Source organism: Schistocerca americana, chromosome 3 (genome assembly GCF_021461395.2).
Source record: "Schistocerca americana isolate TAMUIC-IGC-003095 chromosome 3, iqSchAmer2.1, whole genome shotgun sequence".
NCBI classification, from domain to species: Eukaryota; Metazoa; Arthropoda; class Insecta; order Orthoptera; family Acrididae; genus Schistocerca; species Schistocerca americana.
In genome coordinates this window covers 774,620,901-774,631,541 of record NC_060121.1, presented here as the reverse complement: position 1 = coordinate 774,631,541, position 10,641 = coordinate 774,620,901, and the positions used below count along the sequence as shown (strand labels likewise).

At 40.4% G+C, this 10,641-nt stretch overlaps 1 pseudogene; it reads left to right on the top strand.

The window, feature by feature from the left end:
* Nucleotides 1-9,787: 9,787 nt before the first annotated feature.
* Nucleotides 9,788-9,905, top strand: LOC124608085 (annotated as a pseudogene).
* The last annotated feature ends 736 nt before the right edge of the window (nt 9,906-10,641 follow it).

Here is a 10,641-nt window from a genome sequence, read left to right as displayed (position 1 = left end):
AACTGAAAATAAATACTAACGAGAGCACACATTTCAGTACCTCATAAAGTATCGACAGAAACGTGTTATTTACAACAAGCTGCACTGTGATCCAATTGAATAATTCCAGTAGGGCTACATAAATTATTTTTTAAACGGTATAACTGGACCCTTTATTGGCCAACTGGTCCCACATTGCCCATTGCCCTATTTCATGAATCTGTAGGGAACAACAGGGCCAGCCATGCTAGAAGTAAACAGTAACTGAAGAATCATAAACAAACACTCTATTCTGTCTAGTACAATGTAAAAACAGTAAAAAAAATCAGAGAAGTGCAAGTAGAGCTTGCACTTTGAAAGTTCCGTACAAACTTAATTATGTATGCAGATAGTTCATCCATACCGGAAATTGAAAACCTTGACATTTTTTGCCTGTTATCGATATTGATACTCACAAGATACCAATGACAGGAATTTGAAGACTTTTGAGACTGTTTTAATTTCAACTTCAAAATTTTTGTGTAATTTTGCATTTGCTATTGTAATTTTTATTTGGTTTATTAATTATGGGGTCATATAAACATGCTATGCTAATGGGCAACTGCAGATGCATTGACTTGGTCTGCTCTTGCCCCTGTTGCAATAAAGGATAAAAGCTGACTGAAGTCTCCAGAGAAGAATGTGGTACAGCTGACCACAGGGCTATTATTATGCAATTGTCAAATTGTTCTGTGGAATGCTTCACTGGATATTTTATGGTACAGTGGAACCTCTTATCAAACAATGGAAGTGCAATGCTGCATCAGTTACCAGTATTACTTTGCTTTGAAACATTATGGTTGCCATATGTGTCATAGGCAAAGACCAAAGACTGTCATGGAATATTTGTATATAGGATGAGTAGTTCATAAAGGACCTATGACACTAGTGCTGGAATGATGCAGTAGTTGCGTAGCCTTATGCCTATCACCACTAGACAGCAAAAGCATTGTTTTCACAGCAGCAGGGGACTTCACTTCACTGTAGCTCAGCCAGTTAGCATGAAATATTTGTAAATTGTACACAAAAACTTTCCTCATGAATCACTTTACCTATTAGTGAAAAACAGATCAAAATCCCTACAGTACTTTCTGATGTTTTTGATGACTTATGAATGCAATGTAAGTTTATAATGACAAAAAATATTTTTATGATGTATCATTACAAATTAACAATTTTTGTTTTTTTCTTTTTTTCTTTATTTTTACTGTTAAATCTTGCTTCTTGTCAAATTTCTAGATTCTGGGTCAATGGGAAGTAGCCTATAGGGTTTGATGAGTGAATTTGCAAGTATCAATCTAAGTATATTATTCCAGCTCCATTTTCATTATATTAGATACATAAAAATAAGTGTTAATGTTCACACAGCCAAATGCAAATGGAACTGCCGCCAGGAACATACTAACAAACTGTCCTCAGCAGAACATGTTTTCCATGATGGAAACCACGAAATGAAATTCAGTGAGATGAATGTTTTATCAAGGACAATGCATTACAATGAGTGTATGTGAAGAGAGAGGATAGATATTTACAAACACTAAAATAAGTTAACAGAAAAGATGTTAAGTTAGATAAATCATGGAAGTCAACTATGCACCAACTGAATGATGATCAATTACTTTTAATCAAGAACAATAGCACCATGAGAGATGGGAACACAACTGGCATCACATGATGATGGTGGTGCCCTTATTCAGCTCAGTAACTTCAAGGGCCACTTGAGCCTTTGAGATCTGACACAGTCTCACACAAGGCCTAGGAAGAACACTATTTTGTACTCCACAGTCACAGCCAAGAAATATGGACAGCCTTAAGGCCTTGCCTTGTTCAATGCTAGCTGCTTTCCCATGGTTCCCAGCATTGCTACCCTCTACCACCTTCCCAGGCATGTCAAATGTGCTGGAGCACACTTGACGGATATGTAAAAAGTTACATGCAGGTCTGAAAGAACAGGCATCATTGACAATTCACAGATGTACAAAATACTTCAAAATTAATTCAGGCTGGGCCTCAAACTTGGATTTCTTGCTTAGTGCACTATGATATAAGGATGTAGACAGCGTGGAATATGAAAGTCTGGGTAGCCTCAGGGAGCAAAGTGCACAGATAGATGAAGTGGTTAAGGTGACTGTTCACAATAAGTGGGAACCCAGGTTCGAGTCCAGAACCAGCACAAAATTTTCATATGTCACTATTGGGTAGTAAATCTATATCTAATACAGTTGATCTCAAGGGATTTGCAGTCAGCAAATTAATTTTGAAATTTGTAAAAAGAGTCGGGGCATCCCTGGCCAAGTATGCCTTGTGTAATGAGAGCCATCTGGCAAACTACAGCTGCTGCCTGATCAAATAAAATTGATGGCAAGCAGTTCAGCCATAGACTGTTGTCATGTCCACAGCACTGGCTGCAAGCTCTGCCAGTTCCAGCGATCACAGACTGACTGCACCGGCCCAGAACAGTTCCCAGAGCTTACCCCACACTTCCTAGACTGGCAAGCCATCAATTTTGTGTGCCTGATGGAACCTCAGCTACCACCTGAAGATCACTTCACAATATGAAACTACTGGGTGGGCCACCCTGGCAGCTGAGTCATGGTTCTTAAGGCAGAAAGTGCTTTCGTGCCATGAACCTACTGCTGCTGCAAAGTATTGAGTGTGCTGGTGTAGAAGTCAAATTAGGGTAAAATATTTAGCACATCACTTAGGCTTACCAACCTCCCTCCCCCCCCCCCCCTGCTCTCCCAGCCCCCTCCCCCAACTCCACCATTTTAGAACAGGACCTTCAGGCTCTACCAGGTATCAGCATTTGTGTACTTATACGAAGGGACCTAAACTCAATGCATAGAGTATGGGTCTTCCATACTGAGAGCACAACTGGATGGAGACTGTATAGATTTGTCAAGAGGAGTTACCCTAGGTGACATTGCACCTGACATACCTGCACATATTCCATCAGGTGCGAACAGAAATCCAGACAGTGTGGATACCTTTGTCAGTAAAGACTTCAATCCTATTGTATCAGCCACAGAGGACTAGAAATAATGGCAAAAGCTCTGGAGTCACAGTTCTGAACTGACGTCATAGTTGATGAAGAAAATAACAGTTAGGAAAGAATTATAATGGGATGAGTGACTAACATAAGAAATATGAAATCAACAAAAGAAATCACACCCATTAGTGAGCTGACAGTATGTGCCCTAATCAGATGTCAAGGGAACCAAACACACCCTGGCCCAGATCATGTTGGCGCCCCACTTTCCCCCTTGTTCTATAACATACAAAACAAATTACACTGAAGAGCCAAAGAAACTGGTACACCTGCCTAATATTGAGAAAGACCCCTGCAAGGACACAGAAGTGCTGCAATATGACTTGGCTTGGACTCAACTAATTTGTGAAGTATGCTGGAGTGAACTGACACCATGAATACTGCGGGGCTGTCCATAAATCTGTAAGAGTGCAAGGTGGTGGAGATCTCTTCTGAACAGCAAGTTGCAAGGCATCCCAGATATACTCAATAATGTTCATGTTTGGGGAGTTTGGTGGCCAGTGGAAGTGTTTAAACTCAGAAGTGTCCTGCTAGAATTGCCAAAGTCTGTTGGAATGCACAATGGACATGAATGGATGCAAGTGAGCAGACAGGATACTTAACGCAAGTGTCACCGGTCAGTCATATCTAGATGTATCAGGTGTCCCATATCACCCCAACGGCACACATCCAACATCATTACAGAACCTCCACCAGCTTGAACAGTACCCTGTTGACATGCAGGGTCCATAGATTCATAGGGTTGTCTTCATAACCATATACGTTCATCCACTCAATACAATATGAAACAAGACTCATCCAACCAGGCAACATGTTTTCAGTCATCAACAGCCCAATATCAGTGTTGATGGGCCCAGGCAAGATATAAAGCTTTGTGTCATGCAGTCATCGAGAGTACAGGAATAGGCCTTCGGCACTGAAAGCCCATATCAATGATGTTTCCTTAAATGGTTCAAATGCTGACACTTGTTGATGGCCCAGTATTGAAATCTGCAGCAATTTGCAGAAGGGTTGCACTTCTGTCACACTGAGCAATTCTCTACAGTCATCGTTGGTCCCATTCTTGCAGGATCTTTTTCCACACGCAGCGATGTTGGAGATTTGATGTTTTACCGGGTTCCTGATATTCATGCTACACTCGTGAAATGGTCATACAGGAAAATCGCCACTTCATCACAGCCTCGGAGAGGCTGTGTCCCATTGTTCATGCTGACTATAACACCACATTCAAACTCACTTAAATCTTGATGATCTGCCATTGTAGCAGCAGTAACCGTTCCAACAACTGCACCAGACACTTGTTGTCTTATATAGGCATTGCCAACTGCAGTGCTGTATTCTGTCTGTTTACATATCTCTGTATTTGAATACACATGCCTATACCAGTTTCCTTGGACTTCAGTGTATAACATTTGCTTAAAACTAACATAATACCACCTCAGCATGGAAAACTGTGAAGATCATCATCCTCCCAGAACTGAACAAAAACCTTCTCCTTCCTGAAAATTATAGACCCATTTCCCAACTAACACGCCTCAGCAAAATCTTATAACTAATAATCCTCACTCCCCTCTGCCAATTCCTCACAGACAACAACAACCTGGCGTGAGCAGTTTGCTTTTCATGCTAAGCATTCCACTATTCAGCAGTCCCTGCACTTAGTAGAACATATCTGTCTGACCAGGGCAAAAAGAGAATCAACAGGAGTAGTATTCCTAGATGTATAAACGGCATTTGACTGCATCTGTCATGTTGGACTCATATACAAACTTGACCAACTTATGTGGCCAGAACACATAGTCTGTATTATCGGTTCCTTCCTCGTGAAACAGCAATTTTTAATAATAAATAGTATATTCAGCCAGACATGACTGACTGAGGCAGGAGTAGCACAAGGTTCGGTCTTACTCCTGTTCTACACACGGTGTACATAAATGTCCTCCCTAAACAGGTTGGTGACATGACAGCTTTCTATTCTGATGATACAGCTTTATGCAAGAGTTCTCCCAATCTGCTTTTCATACATCATAAGTTGCAGCAGTACCTAGACAAAATTACACAGTGCTGTATCATTTAAAAATGAGGTCCTCACCAGGCTCTGAAGGTCCACGGCTGTATACCTGTTGCTGTGTCATCTTCTGCCTTGTGGCATTGTGCGGATGTGGTCTGGAGGGGCATGTGGTCGGTACAATGCTCTCCCATCATTTTGCAGAATTCCGGACTGTCGAGACGCTACTATTTGGTCAAGTAGCTACTCAGTTGGTATCATGGGGCTGAGTGCATAATATATCAGTCCTCCCACCAAGGAAAAATCCTTGGCAGTACTAGGAATTGAACCTGGGTCCTCCGCATGGCAGCCACCATCACTGGCAATGAAGTCCATAGAGGTGGATTAGTGCATCATTTGGAAGGTCGAAATTAACGTCCCAAGTCATCTATTTTATGACCAGTCGTAGGCCTTTGTAGCCTCGGTTGCTAACCAGCAGAGTCGTAGACTTCATAAAAGTACTAGCTTAGTGCCTGCTGTTTTGCTTTCATAGAGTGTTTGATTTGCACAAATTCTTTATTGTTTTTCTTTAATCGAACTTTTATGTTATTCACAAACTGCAACATCTTCTAAGCTCTTCATGCTAAGTAAGACCATACTAGTGTGGTCTTTTCCAAATGTACTTCTGACTAAAAAGTAATTCTCATAGCTGGAGTCAGAGGTCTTTGTTAATCCTGCCTCTCAAGTCCTTGTGGCATTATTTCCATAGAAAGTATCATCTCCTAACACATATATCTTTAGAAGTGAACTACCAGTTTAATATAATGAAATACCTTCATAAAAAATTGCATGCCCTACTTCACCCCCTTGGGGGTTGAACTTCCAAAAAACACTGAAACATGTATTTTTTGTTTCTAACCAAGAAATAATGCGAATTTTCAGAGATTTAGCTTTAAAAATGCTTTTGCAATGAAATATTTCTGTAAAACTTTTATCTGCTACGTTATCCCCTGAGTGATTGAAATTCCAAAAACAAGTGAAACACTTAATTTTTATTAATTACTGAGAATTTAAATAAAAATTTTCATAGATGTAGCTTCAAAAATGCTTTAACAATGATTTATTTTTAAAAAAGACTTTCACCCACTATTTCATTTCCTTAGTCACTGAATTTCCAAAAATGCTGAAGCATGTACCTCTTTACTTCTGACTGAAAAACCAAATACCAATTTTCGTAGTGCAAGCTTCAAAATTGCCGTTAAAGCGACAGGCCTTTTTTTTAAATAATAAAAAAAAAATCCCCTATTTCACCCCCTTAGTGATGGAATTTCGAAAATCATAACATAAGATCAACACCACCTCCAAATTTCAAGTTTCTATTCTAAGCAGTTTGGTCTAGGTGTTGAAGAGTCAGTCAGGACATTGCCTCATTCTTCTCAAAACACTTTATCTCCTTGGATATAACTACTTAATTGTTTCATCATAGCTTTCTACTTTGTTGCTAAAGACAATAGTGGTAATCATTAATAAATCTTCCGATTGATTCAATGGTTAGAAGATGGGTCAGACTGTTCAGTGAAGGATGTGATCAAGTGCACGATGAAGAACGAAGTGGACACTCGTCTGTGGTTACTGATGAACTGGTTCACACAAATGAAGAGAAGATTAAGCACAACTGTAAGTTTACACTTAGTGCCCTTGCTATGGAAGTTCCACAAATCTCACAATCACTAATTCATGAAATTGTTACTGAAAAACTGAAATTTTGAAAACTTTGCTCACATTGGGTACCCAAAATTCTTACTGAACAACACAAAAAACAACATATGGGCAGGGCAGTTCAGTTTTTGACATGCTACAATGAAGAAGGTGATGGTTTTCTTTCTCGGATAGTCACGGAGGATGAAACTTGGGTATCGTACGACACCCCTGAAACAAAATGGCAATCAGTGGAATGGAGGCACACTTCATCCTCAATGAAGGTTAAGCCTAAGCAAGTCTTGACACCTTGAAAAGCATGTGCACCATTTTTTGGGACAGAAAAGGCTTTTTGCTGATTGCTTTCTTACCAAGAGGCCAAACAATCAATGCACATGGTTACTGCAAGACCATTAAGAAATTGTGCCGTGCAATACAGAACAAGTGCCGAGGATTACTGTCAAAAGGTGTTGTTTTCTTCCACAATAATGCCCGACCCCACACGGCGAATGTGACCAAACAACTCTTATGGGAATTTCACTGGGACACATATGATCATCCTCCGTACAGCCAAGACCTTGCTCCTACTGACTTTCATCTCTTCTTACACCTAAAATTGTCCTTGGTGGTCAACACTTCAACGATGATTATGAGCTGAAAGAAGATGTTACCACAGGGTTGAATACACAGGCGGCAACCTTCTATGAAGAAGGCATACAAAAACTTGTGCTGTGCTATGACAAGTGCCTACAAAATTTTGGAAACTATGTAGAAAAGTAGTTTAACAGTTGTAGATTTTTGTACAATAAATATTTTTTTCTGTGTCTGTACACATTTGTTTTATATAACCAAATGGAACTTACTTTGTGGACATACCTCGTATATTCTATGTTCCCGTAACCCTCCTGGCTTCAACCTTTGTTAGTCAGTCATTGTTCTCACCCATCCAGCCCCTTCACTGTTCTCATTCCAGCACTACATAGCCCTCATTCCACCATCAGAACCAGTCTTTATACTTATCTCCTTTTCTGCTACCTCCCCCTCCCCCCCCCCACCCCCCTTCCTCCGAACCTCTCACCTGTCCTCCATCTAATCTGCAGCACTTCACTGTCTGCCACCCCCTACCCTACCTTCCCTACTATCCCTCCCCCTCGCCACCCCAGCCTCCTCCTTACCCCCACCCAGTTGCCACTCCCATCATGCACTGGTGCTGCTGCTCGCAGTGTGGCCTCAGTTGCCTGAGACTCCTTTCATGCTGAAAGCTTTATTTGTGACAGTCTTTTTGTTGCACCTATCTGAGACACAGCATCTCCATTGTATGGTGAGTAGCATCTTCTTATATTTTGCTTTATATATTATCTTCTTTCTCCACTTTTATATATTTTCAGCACAAACTATTCTGGGTTCTGTCATCAGGGCCTAGAAGGCAGCATTCCACTTCAAATATATGTGTCTTCAGATTCATATTTGTTGTTGCCTGGAAGATCTGAACTGCTGTACCTGTAATTAAACAGGCTCACTGTCACTGATACCAGTTTATATGTGTTACATCCTCAAAGACGCCTGGTTTATTTGTTACTATTAGATCCAGTATATTTCTATATGAGTGGCCTTCTGTACAATCTATTCCAGGTAGCTCTCAGAGAAAGTGTTTAGTAATGTTTTGCAGGTCATTTTGCCATGCCCACAACTTACAAAACTCTAATTTTACGAATTGATTGTTGGATGATTCAAGTCTTCTCTAATGATGATTGCGCGATTGGGGAAATGATATTTAACCTTACATTTGTCTAAAGTTTTTGGTTACATTTGAAAGTGAGTCTGGTGGTTGATAGAAGGATCCGATTATACTTAATGCCCACTCTTTATACTGAGTCTTGCCCAGATAATCTCACATTCAGTTTCAATTTCTATATTGTTGGATTTGACTTTCTTGTCTGCAGTGGCAAATACACCACCTCCATTTACCAATAGCCCGTTTTTCTATTTATGCTTAAAATTTCCCCAAATATCTCACAGCCATCAATTTCAGATTTTAACCACTTCCTGTACCTAGTATAATGTGAGCTCCACAGCTTTTTAGTAGTGCTTCAAACTCTGTCATTTTATTACAAATGTTTGGCAGTCAACTTCTAGAATTTTTGTACTCTCACCTGTAGGGTACTTCGGATATTAAACTGATACCTCCAGGTCCCCTACAACTATCATTATCTGGAGTGAAAGAAGAGTCACCTAATCTAAAAGAAAAAAAACCACGTGTGCACCCCACACACTGTCAGCAATGTGGGTAACAGGCCCCCGATGTGTAGTGCACATGTGACTCACTTAGGGTGACTACTGTTCTCAACTCTAGAGTGGAAGTCCAGAAAGTAGGAGCCTAGACTGTAACAGAATCTTCGAAGTCTCTGATTCTTTCCTTCTATTCATCTCAGAACCAGGGAGTCACAATCAGTTTGGGGGACAATGTTGTAAATTGTGAACTACTTTGAAACTCTGTGTGCAAGGGTGTTTCTCTAAACCATAGGTTCTCAAACTTTTTCTGGACCACTGCCCCCTTTCTGGGGGGGGAGGGGGGGGGGGAGGCGGGGGAGAGGGGGGGGGGGAATTTACTCAACCCCCCCCCCCAACCCATTTTATCAGAGAAAGGAAATTAGACACAATCCCAGTCTATAAATAATTAACAAAGTTTTCCATCTAGCTTTGATCATAACACAATTTCCAATAGTTCAGTGACCTCAGTCTTAATTCAAGAATACCATATTACAGAAGTTTGGCAAGATATGGAGAAAGATAATGGACAATTAAATTGTGAACTGTTGTGAGTTGTGTTCTAGTCCTGAATTTGTAAGGGCACTGCTCCAAATAAGCAGGCCTACGATATGCACGGTACTTATAATTTTTGTTGCTAAGCTGTTTGCCTTTCAAGTGCATATGACAATAACTGCTTACAAAATTTAATGACACGAGACAGAATGGTCAAGTAAAAAAATACCAGCCAGCAATAATGGATTATTTTCCCCAGTTATTACTTGATTGACAACGGCCTTGCCACAGTGGATACACCGGTTCCCGTGAGATCACCGAAGTTAAGTGCTGTCGGGCGTGGTTGGCACTTGGATGGGTGACCATCCAGGCCGCCATGCGCTGTTGCCATTTTTCAGGGTTCACTCAGCCTCGTGATGCCAATTGAGCAGCTACTTGAGCGAATAGTAGTGGCTTCAGTCAAGAATAACGATCGGGAGAGCAGTGTGCTGACCCCACGCCCCCCCTATCCGCACCCTCCACTGAGGATGACATGGTGGTCGGATGGTCCCGTTAGGCCACTCGTGGCCTGAAGACGGAGTTTTACTTTACTTAGTTATTACTTGATTACAGAGTTAATATTGCAGCTTTCAATGAGGTGCTTCCCAAAGTCCCATCTAAATAAGCCACACTTCCAAAAACATCTTTGTGAGAACAAGTGCTATCATAAATAGAAATTCAGAAACTTGAACACCAGAATACAGGAAAGCAATGTCAGCAGAGAAAAATGTACAAAAACCTGAAAAATAATTTGCAGTGGTGCCCTTAGCACCTTCAGGTATTTAAAGTCTATGCAGATAAACCAACAACTGGGTGTTAATGGAGCCATAAGAAAAATAACTGAATTCATATCAAATGAAATACTTTCTAAGTCATGGAGCAAGTGTTTGTTCATATGCATTGTTTATTTTATTATTATGGTGATTCAGTCAACAATACCTTATTTTTGTCATTTTTGAAATATAGGTAAGCAGTGTTTTAACATTTTTCTGTTATTTCGTATATTACATCACATACAAAGTTGGCTATTTATCTTTTATCTGAAAGCTTCACACACATAAAATTATAATCCACATAACTGTGTGTT